General features: G+C 38.4%; 1 protein-coding gene across 2 annotated transcripts in view; it reads right to left on the bottom strand.

The window, feature by feature from the left end:
- The window catches only part of GALNT13 (polypeptide N-acetylgalactosaminyltransferase 13), an 829,184-nt gene that overhangs the window by 547,226 nt on the left and 263,151 nt on the right, over positions 1–18,807 (bottom strand). The window lies entirely within an intron of this gene.

Here is an 18,807-nt window from a genome sequence, read left to right on the forward strand (position 1 = left end):
ATCAAAGAAATATGAGTCTTGAGGATTCAGAAAGAGGTGGAATTTGGCATGAGAGAAAGAGAAAAGACTGTAATACTAAGTGTTAAAACTCAGCTAGTCAGTAATCTCATAAACCCTCACTTCACTTACAGAATCTGAAAACAGAATTGTTTTTAAGTAGATTTTTATTTTTTAAAAAAACCAGAGTGACTCATTACTAGGCTATCTAATTCAAATAATTTACACAATCTAATCAAGTATCAGTCAGTCTAAAATAATATTTTTAAGACTGAAGAAAAGTCATTAAACACTGCAGGAGTGTATTAAACAAAAATAAGTAACAGAAAGTTGCTAAACATCAACCAAAGGCCAGAAGTAAGGAGAAAAATGCACCTCATCAAAGATTAATACATCAGTTCTTTACAGATTAACAGTGATTACAAATTAATATAGATATTCTATAATGTATAAAGCTTACAAAAAACATATTTGAGAAAAAAATCCAGAAGTTTCAGGAGGATTTTTCCAATACTAATATTTATGAAAATATTAGTATTTCCTAATGTAATTTAAACAATTTATGAATAGTACTGCAGGAAAATAAGCTATTTCTTATTAGGTTAGTTACAGATGTAGATCTTAGTTATAGATTAAAGTATATATATAGAAATCCTACTTACAGATTTTAATTTTTTTTCTTTTGTCTGCATCACTGTGTGTTAACTTGTTTTTTGTTTTCTTTTTTACTGGGGATTGGGGTGGGGGGGGGAGGGTGGCCTGCACCTATGAAGAGACAAGAATAAATCTACTTGAAAATCACTCTGATTTTTCCATATTTATTTTATTGTCCCTTTCATAATTAGTTTTCTTTCTTAATCTAGTGCTATGACTTCTAAAAGGTAAATATTTTTTGTTTCCAACTCTACAAATCTGATATTGTTGGTCAGATTTTCCTCCTTCACTTTCAAAGGCAAAACTTATTCAAATAGGAAACAAAACATAGAAACACGGGTTCCATTTCCAATTCTGTTGCTTCATACTTTGTGACTTAAAGCAGATCATTTTAATCATTTCATCAAAATAGCATAGTCTGTACCCCGTCATTCATCAACTTACCCTGGACAACTTACTTAACCTTTATAGGTCTCAATTTCCTTGCCTGTAAAATAGAGGTACTAATAAAACCTACTTTGGAGGGTTGTTATAATTAAATGAATTAATATCTGTAAAGCACTCAGAACAATGTCCAGAACATAGTAGCTTTTATATTTCGTTAAAGAAATAAAAATTAAATAAATCTGAAAAATGTACTATATGTAGTTCGGTTGCTTGTAACCTCATTGTACAACAGACTCATCTGGAAAATGTTTATAAAGATAGATCGTTATGGATCCATCCCAGGCAAATGAGAATCTGTATCAGTAGGATCTGATAACCTATATTAAAACAAGCAAACAAACAAAAATCTCTTGAGGTAATTTCAATTTCCAAACTGGTTTGTCAGCAGTGACATCATACGATGCCACAGGTCAGTTTAACTACATCTCACACACACTCTATCAGTGCCCTTTTCCTCTTCAATGGCTGCAATAGTCACTATCCAAAGCAACTTGGGATTTAATAGCATCAGCCAGTTTTCCAAAAGCAGAAGTTTAGCTTTGGAATTTTCTTTCTCACCTAAAGCAAAACTGCTTTGTCCTCACCAAGGCAAACAAAGACGTAAAAAAGGAGCAAACTGATCCCTAAAGGCTGGAACGTACTGGTTAAAGGGAAGGACAGAATAAGTTCTTAAGACATGCTCCTTTTGTTTTTGCCCAGCATTCATTCTTTTTTCAAAGACACAGACTGGCACCATCTCAGTGACAGTGATTTGTGGTTAAGTGCCATGAAGGAGCAAGTTGCCTCCAATTCTCTATTCCTTTCAATAAACACTGATGCAATAAACTGAGGCTAGTGTAATTGCTATCATCCTTCCTAGGTACAAATCTTATCGCCCAAACTTCCAAGTAGAAAGAGAAGGGAATAGCTATAAGGACAAAGTCATGAGTATCACAACCATGCTGACCTGTGTTGCTTGGGTGCTCGAGATCCACTGAGTAGGCAGTATATCTAGTGGTTCAGACTGAGGAAGTGTTCCCAATCGCAGGCTACAGAATGTGGTGAAATAAATTACCAGACTGTGATGAAATTTTCTTCAGTCTTCGTTAAATTAGAAAAATAAATGCAATGTAGAAAAATGCACAGGAAGTTAAATTTATGCTATTTTAAGAACTATATTTTGAGATTTAGTACTGCCACCTTAGTTGGTGTTACAATGTGCAGTCTTTTATAAAATGATGGTGGCAATAGAGTTTTAAAAATCATTCTTACCATGCAAAAGAAAATGTTCACATGGAGGTTGATGCTCATTTTTTTTTTTTTAATTTTATTAGTCAGTGAAAATGTCAGACTGGGAACTCAGAGCACTGGCTTCAGAGACAGACAGAACTGATGTGATCCCCGGCCCTAATGATATATATTAGCTGTGTGACTTTGAGCAAGTGACTCCTCATTTATACAATGGGGATAGTAATAACTACTTACAGCTCATACGATTATGAGGATAAAATGTAGTACAAGCTATTAGATGTTTACTTACAAGTGCAAAGTATGTATCCAATAAATTTTAGTTATTTTATCAGTTTGTAACTCTTTATTTTTAACTCCCTCATAAATAAGTTGAAATGGCTGTAACTTTACATATATTTGTTTCCAAATATTTATTCCCAATTTTCTTTCATTAGACTAATGGCAGTACTGCATGGGGGTCTTGATAGTCATGTAAATCTCATCCTCTCTATCTAAAACTAACTATATAACAAAAATCTCAAGAGGAAATTAAGTTATTATTCTTCTGATGTACAATAAGATAATCCTCCCCATATGTCAAAATTCATTTCTTAACAAAAAAAAAGCACTGTGCGTATAATATCAAGGCAATTAATATTAGGCAAGAGACTAGGTTGACATTTACTGGAGTCTCTGAGGTGTAATTTAGATGATTTTGAATGTGCAGGCTGTGCTTTAAATTCTTCTATTTACAGTGGCTACTTAGCACATGTATTATGTTCACCAAAGTGCCAACCAAGAATTTAATCACACTCTTCCTATACTGTTCTACAAGATCTTAAATAAGATTTAAGTGACAATTCAATGTAGTTTAATGTACTAAACAGAATCCCAATTAATTCTACATCATGTTAAAAATCCTGATATATCTTGGACAGTTCCCATATATCTTAACAGTAAGTGCTCCTGAAAAAAAACAGGAAAGAAGCCTGAGTATTTAATATGGACAGTGTGTTTAATCTTCTCACATAACAGAAAATAGAATCACAAATATGTTCACACCTATGATGGTAACAGTCACTACTTTCCCTACATCCTTCTCAAGCTATGTTGGGAGGATTAACCGTTAATATGGAACAATTTTTAACAACTGATACTTTGCATCTTGCTTTAGGTCTATTGGGAAGGGAGGACAATTATAGTAAACATTAAGAGAGAACCTGATAGTTCATAAGGTCTGTAATTATGTGGACATCTGAGTAAAGCTGGGCCCTCAGAGGAAAGTTAGGCCCCAGTAATCTCTTAATAACCTGCAGTAATAACTTTTAAAAATTAAGAATTTCAGCTTAAATAAATAGGTCCCAGATATACTTAAAAAAATAAAATTGGAAAACTCATAGCTAAAAATGAATTTTAGCTATTGTATTTAAAAGGGACATTAGAATACATATTAATCACACAGAGGTCTTTAGCCACCTGTAATTATTTCTTGGTAATCATCTTGGACCAATTAAAAATATTATTATAAATAAACTACCTTGAAAACATACAAATAGATATAAATCTGAATCAAAAAGAAGTATCAAATGAATAAAACCTATTTGATTATACTTTGCTCCCAAAGATAACTGCTTATAATGCCCTCAATGAATGACCAACTACTACTAAATTCATGTGTATTCATTTTCACAAATTTCTTTGAACTCTCTAAGTACTAAATTTAGCAATAGAAAGCTGGACTCTTCAAAAATATATATGCCTGTTTACAACAGAATATTACTCAGCCATAAAAAAGAACGAAATTGGGTCATTTGTAGAGATGTGGCTGGACCTAGGGACTGTATACAGAGTGAAGTAAGTCAGAAAGAGAGAAACAAATATCGTATATTAATGCATATATGTGGAATCTAGAAAAATGGTATAGATGATCTTATTTGCAAAGCAGAAGTAGAGACACAGACGTAGAGAACAAATGTATCCATGCCAAGGGGGTAAGGGGGTGGTGGTGAGAGGAATTGGGAGGTTGGGATTGACATACATACACTATTGATACTATGTATAAAATAGGTAACTAATGAGAACCTACTGTATAGCACAAGGAACTCTATTCCATGCTCTGTGGTGACCTAAATGGGAAGGAAATCCAAAAAAGAGGGAATATATGTATACATATAGCTGATTAACTTTGCTATACAGTAGAAACTAACACAACATTGTAAAGCAACTATACTCCAATAAAAATTAATTTAAAAAAATAAACAAAAAATAAAAACACCATCTAAACTCTGAAAAAAAAATATGTATGCCTGTAACTGAATGGCAGAAATACTTAACTAAACAATGTGCTTTAAGATAGAAATTGTAAATAGAAGTCTAATCTGCTAAAATGGTAAATGGTTTATCAAAGCAGGTAGTACATGATCTTTAAATGTGATTTATGTGTTCAAACATATGCTTAGTATGTATCTGGTGGAGAGGGCAGGGAGGATATTAAGAAATGTCAGCAAATAGACTTCAGAGTCAATATGAGTATAAAGTATACTTAAGTATAAAGTATACTTAAGTCTTGACTTGATGCTTCACATGTGTTTATTCTGATAACAGGAAGCATTTAGAACCAAAGCCCAATTAAAATTCTTGAATAATTAGGCATATGGTCACTCAGATTTCAAAGTAGTGATACTGCTAGATCTCAATAGGTTTAAGATGTCTACATGTTCTTACTACTGATGGCGACATAAGCCCAAAAAGGTGATGTATTAAAAGTCACAATCCAGAATTTGTTGTTTATTGCAAAAGGTGCCTCTTGAAAATAGGATGTTTAATAAGGCAAATTAAAGGACAAAACTATAGGATCTGTTCATTTTCATAAAGCACAATAAACACTTATCAGAGACATATAGTATTGTTATTTATTTCACATGGTGGGACTTTATTCATACTTTACTCTCAGCCATTTTCTATACTTTTCTTGTTATTCAGAAACACCAATATCCTCTTCATTTTCCTAACCAGAAAGAATATAAATATTCATTTATTTCATGTTCTCTCACCCTCTTCCTAAAATGCCAAAGTTTTAAAAAGCTGCAAAATCTCTATTACATGGAAATGTTCCTAGTACAACTACCACTTCTAAAAATCAAGGTGGCAAATGGAAGCACTGTATTTCACTCTGACATAACTTTAACCTGAAAGTAATGTACATTAAGTTAGAAAGTTAAATGTGTCTCAATATTCTTATCAGTTAGAAATCAGAATGTAACTCAACCAATAACAGCATGTCCACCTTCACTATGTCTTTGATATTTTTAAATACAAAAAAAAACTGCGTAGAGTATGAGTTGATTTATAAGTAATATTTTTAAAGCAAAATTTCCTTGAACATGCTCCTGAACAATACTCATGGTAAATCCCCAACTATTTTAAGAAGTAACTAACATATCATCAGAACAGCAATACTGCAGCACAGGGATTCCTACTAGTACATTGTATCAGGAGGCGTTACATTTCCAGGTACTTTGGCAAATTCTCATATACATGTAGTATCACACCTCTCATATATATTTGAAGCAGTAAGGAAACCTATAAATTATTCAAGGTAAGTGATTCAGTTTGAAGATCAGTTTATAGCCCCCAAATATTTTAAGCTGATACATCTGTTCTTTATATTAAAAAAGAGAACTTTTCACTTGTTAAAACCACAGGAAAAGGGCTTCCCTGGTGGTGCAGTGGTTGAGAATCTGCCAGCCAATGTAGGGGACACGGGTTCGAGCCCTAGTCTGGGAAGATACCACATGCTGCGGAGCAACTAGGCCCGTGAGCCACAACTACTGAGCCTGCGCGTCTGGAGCCTGTGCTCCGCAACAAGAGAGGCCGCGATAGTGAGAGGCCCGCACACCGCGATGAAGAGTGGCCCCCGCTTGCCACAACTAGAGAAAGCCCTCGCACAGAAACGAAGACCCAACACAGCCAAAAATAAATTAATTTAAAAAAAAAAAAAACACCACAGGAAAGTATTCACTAGCAAATGATGTCATGCCCTAGTTTACTTTCAGGTAAGAAGGTTGAGAGAGGCCACCCATCAGAGCCTCTAAACTCATTTCTTTAGTTCTGCAGTGACTGTTAAAGAATATCAGTCAAGTTAAACACTTGCACAGAGGAGCAAATTCAAGCAGCGAATGAGTTAAAACGACACAGAGGACTCACGTTTCAACATCCCTTCTACTAGTCTTCAATTCCCATTCATAAAAGACTAAATGAAACAAAAAAGAGAGGCAGAATTCAAGTTCTTGTATGTAGGCTTATTAGTATAGCTAGGTAACTTCAAAGCCAATAATTAGCTCCATGCTAATCAATCAACCAACAAGTTTCCAGCAAGCATTTACTAGTTTTCCTACACTGTGCTAGGGTCTGCATATCTGAAACAGCACCTGTCCCACTCTGGACACTGGGATCCAGAATTAATCTATACCAGCAGCACTGTGTTTCCTTTGGAAAAGCTTTCTTTTCCTCTTCCCCAAATCTTATCTGAGACACAGTGCCTCTACTTAAGCAAGCAGCTTAAGCCCTAGAATGGGATGAGCATCACAGAAATGGTGAATTAAAAACATTTAACTAAACAAGCAAAAGCAGCCAGGGAAAAATTCTCAATGGAGTTGAAGGTGGGCAGGGGCATAAGGAAGAGATGTGAAATCCTGGTTTGTGGTGAATGGTGCAGAGAAATGCACGTTTCTTATGTTCAAAACCCACCTTAGGCTATGAAAATTCTCCAAATCTATTCACCTCTGAAATCACTCAAACGGTTTCAATATTAAGGTTCCAATTCTGCAGGAGGAGTTTGAAGAGATCAGGGAAAAGGAAAGATTAGTAATGCAACAGAAAAGTCAAGATGAAGAAAAGGAAAGGATGGGTGAAGGCAAGGAGAATGATCTGGGAAGATAAGAGATCAAAAGTAAGTCACCAATAGGTTAACCTCACTTTGCAATAGTCTCAAACCAGCAGGTTTCTCTAACACTAGAGGGCATGAACGCAAACACACACACACACACACACACACACACACACACACACACACACACACACACACACACACACGGTGGTGGGGGCAACCCTGAGCAAAGGCAGCCTTCATACAAAGCTGAAGATATGGGGGCTCCAAGGATACTCGAAATTTCACGGGGCTCGGGCAGCCAAGTGTCTTTACCCCTGCAAATAAAATCTTCATGCTGCATTTGTGGGAAGAGTGATCGCGCTCTCTCCCAAGGAAACCGCTCAAGGATTGAGTGTTAACGACAGTCGAAAGCAGGCAATCCCCAGTGCTCCTGTCCTCCGTCAGCAACACCTTTGCCTCAGGAAAGCTCCCACCCTTTCCAGGTTAGTTTTCCCTGGATCCCGAAGCTTCTGTTTATCTGCCCACTGCCTCCTCCTGTGGCTGCCTGCAAAGGTTGGAGATGTAGGCTCTCCACCTGGAAATTCAACTGATCCTAGTCAAAGAACGGGGTAAGGGGAGGGGCGCCCGCAGCTTTCGCTGTCCAAACCAGCAGCCTCCGTGCGCCCGGGCTCGTGGCAGCGCAGCTCCCTCGGACCCAGGGAGGGGAGGCGGCCCTCGCGACCCTCATTCAGCCCGTCGACTCTACGACAGCCCAGACAAGAGCTCTCTGTTTCCAATCCCCTCGTCCCTTCCGGCCCCGAGAAGGGAGGTCTCCGTACCTGGAGATCTCTGTACCTGGAGGTGCCCAGAAGGTGGGCCGGGGTGTGCTCTCCTGGACAAGGAGCCTCGGGATCTGGGAGCTGGTGGTGTTCGGGAAGACCAGGCAGGAGAGATAAGAGAGGGAGACAGAGACAGGCAGCGAGAGGCAGAAACAGAAAGAGAAAATACGGCAAGACGGAGAGACAACGGAAGAGACAGAATAACAGGCACACGGGAACATCCCAAGAAAAACAGGGAGAAAGAGAATGAAAAAGGAACAGTGAGACCCGGAGCGGGTGCGGTGAGCCAGAGAAAGAATCAGAGTCAGAAACAGACAGACAGACTGAGAGGCAAAGGAAGGCAGAAATAGAGAGGAAGGCAACCGTCGAGGAAGACACCCGAGACCCAGCGTGTCCCCGGTGTCGGACGGACGGTGTAGAAGCGCCCGCGCACCGCAGCCCCCGGCCGCCCGCAGCTAGTGGGAGAAAGTTGCCGGGGCGGGAAGGCCGAGCCGCCCCCGGCGCCGAGCGCCACCGGAGCGCAGAGGGTGGCCAGCGCCCCCCACCTCGGCCGGGTAGCGGAGAAAGCAGGGTAGAGGGAGGGCGGCGGTAGAAAGTTCCGCGCCTCGCGGTCCTCCCTCGGCACCTGCAGCAGCGGGAGAGCGCGCTTCGAGAGCCCGGGAGGCCGCCTTATCGGGTTCGCCGGCGCCCCCGCACCGGGACCGACCCTGGGCGCTCGGCTCTGAGCCCTGCCACCGACTGCGGGAGTTTGCGGCGCCCACCCGGGCACTCCGGGCCGCCCAGAGAGGACTCGCCCCAGACAGAGGAAGAGACGAGAAGCAAGAGAGAGACGGAGACCTGCTATCGTGGCCAGGGATCCCGCGAAGAGGGAACGGCGGTCCACGCACGGAATTCAGCCTCCGACCCAGACCGGCAGGCGCCAGACGGCCGCGCCGAGTGCGGGGCGCGCGGAGCCCGCGCTCACCTGGAACACGCGCCGGCCCGCGAGCGCCGCGCGCAGCCCAGCTTACCGCCCGCGCCTCTCTCTTCACACTTCCCCGCGAGCAGAGCGAGCCGGCTCCGGCCTCGGCCAGCCCCGGAGAGGCGCCCTCATAGCGCAGCTTATGGCTGGAGGGGCTCCGCGAGAGCGGGCGCCGAGGCCGAGGAGGCGCAGGAGACCGAGCGAGGGCTCCTAGCACATTGTCACCTCGGCAGAGACGCCGCCACCGCCTGGTCACTTCGCCCCCCTCCCCCCTCCCACCCCGGCCTGCTCCCTCCCAGCCCCTCCTCCTCGCGTGGTTCCTCCCCCTCCCGTAGCCCCAGCCTGAAGGCCTCTCACTGGGCTAGTATCATTTACGTAACCAGCCCCCCGGCCCTCCTCCCTCCTGGTTCCCGCTCCTCCCCAGGCTGGGGCGGTGCGCACAGAGCGCGCTTCAGTTGCTCCTGGAGCTGCCGCTCCTGCGATGTACACAAGTCCCGCGATAGTTGGCAGTCACGGCCCCCAGCTGGAACCGCGGTGTCGGCTCCTTTCCGCCGAGAGCGTCCGGCGACCCCTGGCCGCCCCTGGGCCCCACCGTGAGAAAACAGGCTTGCGTGCACTGTGTCGGCCCAGTGCACCAGAGCGCCTCTTAGAGGGGTGCTGGCGGGGGGAGGAGGGTGCAGGGGCTCGCAGGCGGCCCTCGGGGAACGCTTTAGCAACCTCACCCCTGCTGTCGGCTCTCCAGTGGAGAGAGGCTGCGGGGAACTTGAGGTTTAGGCGCCCTGAAGCAGAAAGGACAGACAAGAGTTTGACCTCTTGTCCATTACAGTTCGTTTACCCTGCCAGGAGCCTAGTGTTCTGGCTAGCGACAGCTGCTGCCACCAAAAGCACTGTAAGAGACTTGGAAACGCAAAGCGCTTCCTTGTGCTCTTGAATTTTTTAGGGAGCGGTGAAGAAAAAAGCGAGGCTTTGAATTCCTTTCTCAGTCAGGAAGATAGGGTCTTTGACACCACACACCCACACACACACGCACACACAGGCGCCTGAATGCTTGCATTTCAGAGTAAAGTTACTGTGTAGTGTCATAGAAAGTCCATGATACTAAATGAGGAGTCCATGATAATAAATCCTTACATACTACATGTAAGGATTTTAGAACAGTGCATGGTACAAGGCACAAATTTAAGACTGAGGTATTATTAGCATTCTGAGACTTGGGACCTATCCCCCATTGCCATGTGGGAGGGACTCTTCTAGGAAATTGGGGTTGCTGAGTTCAAGTCTCTGCTTTGCCATTTATTCACTTTTGGCTCTTGGTTAGTTTTGGTTCTTGACAATACAGTTTCAGTTTTCTTATTTGTAAAAGGGGGTAACATAGGGGTCCTTTCCTCCTCTCACAGGGTCACTTCATGTTGTCTTAGCTCCCTCTTTTTAGTTTATGTGGCAAAAGTAAGGGAGGATATGAGACCTACTCCAAAAATATTAAGAGCCATATTGTACAAACATATATTAATTTTAATCTAGTATGTCAATGACATTCTTGATTATATTCATGAAAGGCAATTTTTAGAGATGTTATCTTTATATCCTTTCATGAATCAATTATTATCTAAACTGGTATGATAATAACTATTTAATGTTTCCTCCTATGCTGTCCATCCTGCCCAACCCCCCGCCCCCATCTTCTCATCAATTAGGGAGCATCTACCAGAGGGGTTTCTGTGCATGTGTGAGGACAGAGGGTGTCACTCATAACACCAAGGACACTGGTCTTTTTCTCTATTGCTTGCTTTTGTGAGTTCTGTCATCACATCACTCACCTCTGTATGGCATATTTAGAAAAGTTATGGACCAGCAGGTAAAAGATTGAGCTTCTAATGCTGGCAGAGCCACTTATTAGGCATATATCCTTGAAAAACATATTAAGCCCCCATTCTTACATGTAGAGCATTTTTCATAGCTCTGCTGACACACGTTTACCCAAGGAAGTTACATGGCCAAGCCCAGATTCAAAGGATGAAGTAATATACTCCATGTCTGGATGGGAGAAACTGCAAAATCATATTGCAAAGAAGAATGTACACACAAAGGGGAAGGAAGTACCTGAGGCCATTTTTGTAATCCATAGTTTCTTCTCAATTACAATGGAAATTTATAAGGAAAAAATATTCCTTATAGTGAATAAATCTGGTAGACATCATCTTAACCAAGTGATCAAGATTAAAATCACCAATAATGGGATCAGGTGACATTATGAGCCTCATGATGTGATGCACTAAGAAATACACAATATAATTTATTTAGTATTCCAGACCAAAAAATAAAAGCATAATCAACTATAATCATGGGGAAGCAAAAGACAAACCTAAACAGAAACTCCACAAAATATCTGTACTTTTCACATATGACACTGTGATGAAAGTTAAAAATAAAAAAGGCTGAAGAACTATTACAGACTAAAGGATATTAAAGAGACATGACTACTAAATGCAACATGTAATACAACCTGAATTGAATACTCAACTGGAAAAAACACATAACTATAAAGGACATTGGAACAATTGGCAAAATATGAATAAACTCTGTAATATCTCATCTCTAGGTCTTTAATCTATGTTAAATTACAACTACTTTTGTATCAGTATTAAATGTCCTAGTTTTGCTAATTATACTGTGATTACTCTAATGAAATATTTTGGAATAAAAAGGGCCTAGTGGCTACAGTTTGTTCACAATGATTCAGAAACATCTATAGAGAGAATGATATTAACAGTTGTTAAATTTGGGTGAAAAATATAAGGGAATTCTTTGTAGTAAGTTTGCAACATTTTTTAAGTTTGAATTTATTATTTTTATGGTAATTCTCTTTTTAACTTTTCATACCATTTTCCACAGCAGCTACACCATTTCACATTCCCACCAACAGTGCACAAAGGTTTCTATTTCTCCACATCCTTGCCAACATTTGCTATTTTCTTTCCCTTTTCCTTCCTCCCTTCTTCCCTTCCCCTCCCTTCCTTCCTTCCTTTCTTTCCTTCTTTTTCTTTCAAATGAGAGGAGAAACCATCTTCTTATCTTACAAGAAGGTTAGATGTAATAATTTATGTAAATGAGTGTTAAATATAATAAAAATTTATATTGTACTTTTTTTCAAATAGGACACAAAATTTATACTTAATCCATAAGGAGTTACTGCACGTATTTGTTTACATAAATGGGATGACCAACACTGTACAATTAATCAGTTATAAGGCACAGAGTGACTTAGATGGAGAATATACTGAAGATATGAATATGAGTTTATCAGGTACACTTGCCCATCCTGTGGTTAACCAAGTAGGCAAATTACATATACACACATATATATGCTGAAATTAAATTGTCAGATTTGGGCAAATTATTAGCAGTGGAGGAGAAGGAAAAATGTATTATATAACTCAGAGAGTTTAAGACTGGATGAGTAGGAGAAAGGAGATGCCTAACATTTCTCTGTTAAGAGAATCAGAAAGCAAGAATTTTATTTTCTAAAGTGAAAATCTAATAATGCTTCTTTTTAATTGTAATACTTCAGTGGCTTTTCATTGCTTTTAAGAAATAGTCTAAAATTCCTACCATGTCCTACAAAACCTTTATAATCTGGGCCCTACTTACCTCCTTAGTACCTACGATGAGCTAAGCACTGGGGTGGGTACTGAAGATAAAGAATAAAGACGGCCCCATTGAACTTAGAGTCTAGTCCTTCATCCAATGAATATCTATGGAATACTTAGACCATGCAACTTGACTGCAACAGTGAGCAAAAAGACAATGACTCTGCTTTCACGAATGCTACATTTTGTTGTGCTATGTTCTAAACAAATAAGCGAGTATGTAACTATGGCAGGAGGTAACAAATTCTCAGAAGAAAATTGAAACAGGCCAAGAGCTGAGCTTTCAAACTAGTTTGCCACAAATGATTTTTAGATATCACATGATATATTGATCATCTCACCCATCAGGAGTTGCCAAGTAGGGTGGCCTCAAGTTGCCAGAGTCCATAGCCAGGCAGCCTCTGATCATAAGAAACTTGTTCAGAGCTCTTTGGATAATGGCCCAAGCAAGTGGTATCTGAGCATGTGTTTAATTCTTCCTGTCGCATAGATAAAGAGGTGTTTACTTCTGGACATCTGCTTCAGCATTCAGCTGCAAACAACTGACAAGGGCTCATGCAATGGTTTGAGGATTCTTTTTTCAGGAGCAAAGGAACATCACATGAAGCTCAAAACGTGACCCACTGCAGATGGGGGAGCAAAGAGGTTGGGCAGGAACTTCTAGTGAGCATAGGTCCAGTTAATGACCCAAAGCTCCAGCAACATAAATAACAGATAATCCTATTCTGTATGCAGCTGATTTGCTGTTTTTTGCGGTAGCCATGTCAACTGCAGATTGGCTATTTTAATAATGCTTAGGCATTCTTCAAACTCAAGCTTTATAATTATTTTTATTTTTCTGATAATCATTTTGAATATATTTGAAACCCATTTATAGCCACAAAAATTCAAAATCACAACTATTAATGAAATAAAAGTAGAGCTGATATATTTTAGATACCATTTTAACAGATATAAATATTTGGTCATAAAAGTAAATGTTTAAACTCCTTTTTACCTACTTGTCCAAACAAATTTTCTCACCTTTGATGTTGACCAACTATTATATCATCATTGAAAATGTCATGATTAGGAAATATTATAGCTATTTCAAGCATAAATATAAAGTTGAGTTCATGGAGGCAAGATCTCATTAAAATATTTTTTAAAGATTTTATTTGGAAGTCAAACAATTCAGTAGATCTTATCTTCCTTGATATATTATTTTTATAATAATAATTTAATAATGTGAAGAAAATGTAACTAATTTTTAACCAAGCTCCATATTACACTAATATTTGCTCTAGTTTATCTCATGATCCACAAAGACCTGTGTCCTTCTTAGCATCTAACATAGTTGCAAATTTAGTTTTCCATATTTGTGTGATTAATGTCTATTTCCTCCAATATACAGCAGGGTAAAGTATAGGTATATAAGGTGGCAGCGGGGGTGGAGGGAGTTGTTGTAGCTTCACTCCAAGCAGGGTGCCTGTTGTACAGTAAACTTTTGTTGTTAATGAATAAATCAATCCAACCACCTATTAATCAACAGCTATGCCTTTCCTGTAAACCTTTCTCTTTTTTATCCTTCCCTTTCCTTTATCATGCTATCTTATCTTTCCTTCCCTTTCCTAGACTTTTTCTCTCCTTGTTTTGAATTCTTGATTGGGCAGTAATGATTAGTGCCAAAGAATTAGGGGAAACAACTAATGTTTAGCCCACTAAAATCTTTCAGCACTACGGAGAGCGACAAATGAGTGTCTCCCAATTAACTTAGGGGTCACACCAGCCTGACTATGCTATTATTTAACATACATTGACAGGGATACGTAAATAGATAGTAAGTAGGCTAATGTGGAAGAAACTAAGCCACTATTCAGCATTCATAAATAGAGATAAATAAGTAGACGGAAAGCAGGACAATGTGGAAAACCACTGGCATTCACTTAAGGGAATGTGGGTTTGCTATCATTTAACCTCTCTGTATCTCCATTAAATCAAAAGGCAAATATGAAGTAAAATGTTAAGTACCATCAGAGTTCAAAACATGAAGCAGTCACATATCCACAACCTCAGAGTTTTTCACTTATATATATACCATATGGACGTAACCCTTCTTAGAAGATAAATCCCTAGAAAGCAGGGACTGTATCACTGAGTACAACGCCTGGCACATAATGAGTATTAGCCATGTATTCATTAAATATATGTACTAAATTATATCATCCTGTCAATAATATTTCACTTGCTTGTTAAAGGTCAGGAATAATCTATTATATTGGCAAAACTATTTTCACATCTAAGAATCTAGTACTCTCTATTTAAAATTTGAATATGGATGCTTATTGGAAACAACTACATGGCAGGTAAACTTTATTGATTTCTGTATTTTAAAGCTATAATTAAAACATCACCCTCTTGTAATGAAGAATTTTCCTGTGTGTTTTAATTAGTTATTTGAAGCTTTACTCAACTCCAGCATATTAATGTAACAACCACAGGATATTTTAGCCAACAAATAGCTACCATAGCTCTCTACTCCATCAATGCACAAAGATAAAAGCTATCATCTTACAGAGTGAAAGTCAGATATAAGGAACAAAGAAAAGTATCAAAGCCACTATTTTTAATTTTAAATATTAAAAAATGATGCCCAGAATCATATGAGGTTTTCTTTTTCGCCTCACTTTTCTTCAGCTATCCTATTCAAAGCAAATTATTTATGTTGCTACACAATGTGCAAAACAAAAATTATGTGTACTGGACAAGAAAATTTTAAATAGTCAAGTTCATAAATTATTCAATGTTTAACGGGGAACAGGAAGTAGAAAGTATTCAGTAGAGTGTCACAAATTTTTTGTCTTGAACTCTATCTAAATATACAGTTAGAGTCTGGATAAAAGGAGAGAATCTGTTTCACTTTAAATCCATTTGTGTTGCCAAATTTACGTGAAGAGGCAACTGTCTCAACATTAAATGACAGAAAAATGACTATCATTTAGTAAGAAAGGTGAATACAATTAACTGTGAAGAATTTATGAAATTTAAATACAGACATATTTCACTTTATTTTGAAAGATTAGTAGTTCATATTATACTACAGGTTAAATATAAAAAGTGAACATGTTATTATGATCTTTCATTAATTAGCCTGAAATGCATAATAATCTGTTAAGTCAGAAATATGTAATAGTTATATTATGATATAGAAAGAGGAAATATATATATGTATATATATATATTTCCTTGAAAAATAGAAAGCATTTTACAAATGTAAGGTATTGTAATAACAAGTATAGAATTAAAACTTAACAGATTAAGAAAAATTATGGAACATTTAAACAATAGGCCCCATGATTTTAAACTTAATAGACAATATTAAGGAAGACATGTTAGGGTAGAGTATGCAGTGATGTTTTTTGTTTTGCTTTTTAACATCTTTATTAAAGTATAATTGCTTTACAATGTTGTGTTAATTTCTGCTGTATAACAAAATGAATCAGCTATACGTATACATATATCCCCATATCCCCTCCCTCTTGCGTCTCCCTGCCACCCTCCCTATCCCACCCCTCTAGGTGGTCACAAAGCACCGAGCTGATCTCCCTGTGCTATGCAGCTGCTTTGCAATGATGTTTTGAGGTACTATTGTCTTGGAACAATCACTAGTATCATATAAAAGCAATCAATTTTATTAGCCATAAAGAGAATAATAATAGACTTCAAGAAGAATTTCATAAACAAGGGAGTTGACCTTTCACGATTTATATACTAAGACGTTAACAATTACTCAAGTTTGTAAAGAAAATAGATTCTAATGTATTTAAGTGTATCTTTTCTCCAAGAATATACAAAACAGTTCTCAAAATCTTTCCATATTTTCAGCTCTATAAATTTTTTTTCAGCTATATAAATCTGATTGACATATTTTTGCTGATTCTCTGAACAAAACATCATTATATATGTACATATGTATGTGTGCACATGTGTGTCTGTGTGTGTGAATCTATGAATTTTAGTAAAATTAACTTTTATAACTTTTAATTTTATGAATGCCCGGAGTTATCTTTCTAAGTGTGCAATTCCTCTAAGATTCTTGAATGTGAAAATCAACTTTTAGAGTTACCTCTCATTAAACACAGAATGGGACTAAGTACACCATGTAACATGTAGGCGTTATATTGACTTTCAAGGATACTTCAGTACTCAATGATGAAATTTTTCAGTGAAAAACTGAAATTAATACTTCCTTCCTCCCAAATCCACAAGCCATGTGAGCTGCCAGTAGCTAGATTTTAAAAATTGATATAAAACTTAGTGTCATATCCTCTAGAAACCCACTGAAGAAAGGAAAGCACAGCAAAAGTTAACTATATTAGAATCAGCTTTTCAAAAGGGGTGCTTCCGCTTCCGTTTCCATCATAAACAAAGCACAGAAATTAGGAAATGAAAAAATCACACTCATATTTACTCATCAACCTATACAAAATTGTGTGTGTATGTGTTTTCATATATACATCATCTTTCTTCTCAAGCTCAGAGGGCCACAATCAGTTTGTAGACTTTAAAGCAAAACAGACATGGAGTAAATGTTCTGACACTTAGCAACAATGTGACCTTGGGCATGTACCTTTCTGAGAAGTCACTTTTTTGTAAAATAAGTATGCACTATATAACAAAGTAGATGTTTTAAGAATTAAATGATGCAGTATATATACCTGGCTCATACTAGGTACCCAAGAAGTGATACTATTTCTAAGTTTCCTGTATTTTAAATGCTGTTGTTATCAATTTTCAAATATAATGGGTTCTTAAGGGGAATCTTAGATTTCATGCTCCCTGCTTTGGGAACAATGTTGGGATAGGAGCTAAGGTGATCAAAACTGAGTACATATCAGAAATTCTCACTGCTTTTCCCCCTCCTCAAATCTCTCAACTCAGTAATGGTTCTAACCCAGAATCAGAATAAACATTTGTACTATGAAGAGTTGCCAAGTCTTAATTGCTACCCCTATCATTTGCACAAGTGCACATGTGCAAGCATCACACACACAACTCTACTTGAGCACACATATTCATACAGATTCCACTTTAAAATGTAAGTTCCATGGGCTTTGTCTGCATTGGTCATAAAAATGTCCCAGTAGACAGAACTGAGTGGCTCTCACTTAATAAGGGCCCAATAAGTAGCATGTATCATCACATAGGCCTATATTCTTCTCTCCTCAATAACCACTGCATACCAGGGGAAAACTGGCTTTTTATCCAACAGTCTCTTCATGATCAACCTTTTTAATGGCCCCTAATTAGGCAATGAATGCTCCTCTGTGAAGAACATCTTGCCAACAACCACCTGCTGAATCCTCTGTAACTTTGCACATAGAAGAAGAGGATACAATCCAACCAATTTAGGACCAACTAAATAAGCAGGTAACTCTCTCTCTCATATTCCTAGTTTGGCCTGAAGTTTGTATAGCTAACTGTAGCAAGTACAAAGATGTCCAAAACTGCTAAGGTGTGAAAATGTAGGAAGCTTTTAAGAAGGAACAAGAACAGACGTAGGATCTGTTTTTCAGGACTCAAAGCACTTTGATAATAATAACTGCAACATTTTGCAAATTCAGAACTTTTCTTTACCAAGAATTATGGAAGATAACTTTCATTTTAGCACAATATTTTGCCTTTTGACAGCCCATTTCCAGAGTTTCAGAAGAAAGTAGAAAATTCCTGAATAAATTCACATATTTGCATGTGATTTATTTACCCATTATTGAGAAGTAGATATCTAGGACTTCTTTTTCCCACTTTTTAAATCTACCTTTTAACTACTGACTTTTTGTTATTGGTGCCAAAGGAAAGAAGAGCCAATTTTATACATATAAATTATAAACTTCACCATGATAAACCATGCTACAGAACTATCTGAATTCTAAGCCAATTATTCTATTAATACTGAATAATATTGCAGAATTTACTACAAGGTTTTGCAAAGTCTCCCATTAGAAAGTTCTGAAATGACGATTTTTTTTTTTTTGACCGCACCGTGTGTCATGTAGGATCTTAGTCCCCTGACCAGGAATTGAACCCGTGTTCCCTGCAGTGGGAACACAGAGTCTTAACAACTGGACCACCAGGGAAGTCCCTGAAATGATGATTTTTAAATTTTAAAATAAATATTCACTTTTAAATAGAAATTTAGATGGG

The sequence above is a fragment of the Lagenorhynchus albirostris genome, chromosome 6, assembly GCF_949774975.1.
Source record: "Lagenorhynchus albirostris chromosome 6, mLagAlb1.1, whole genome shotgun sequence".
Taxonomy (NCBI): domain Eukaryota; kingdom Metazoa; phylum Chordata; class Mammalia; order Artiodactyla; family Delphinidae; genus Lagenorhynchus; species Lagenorhynchus albirostris.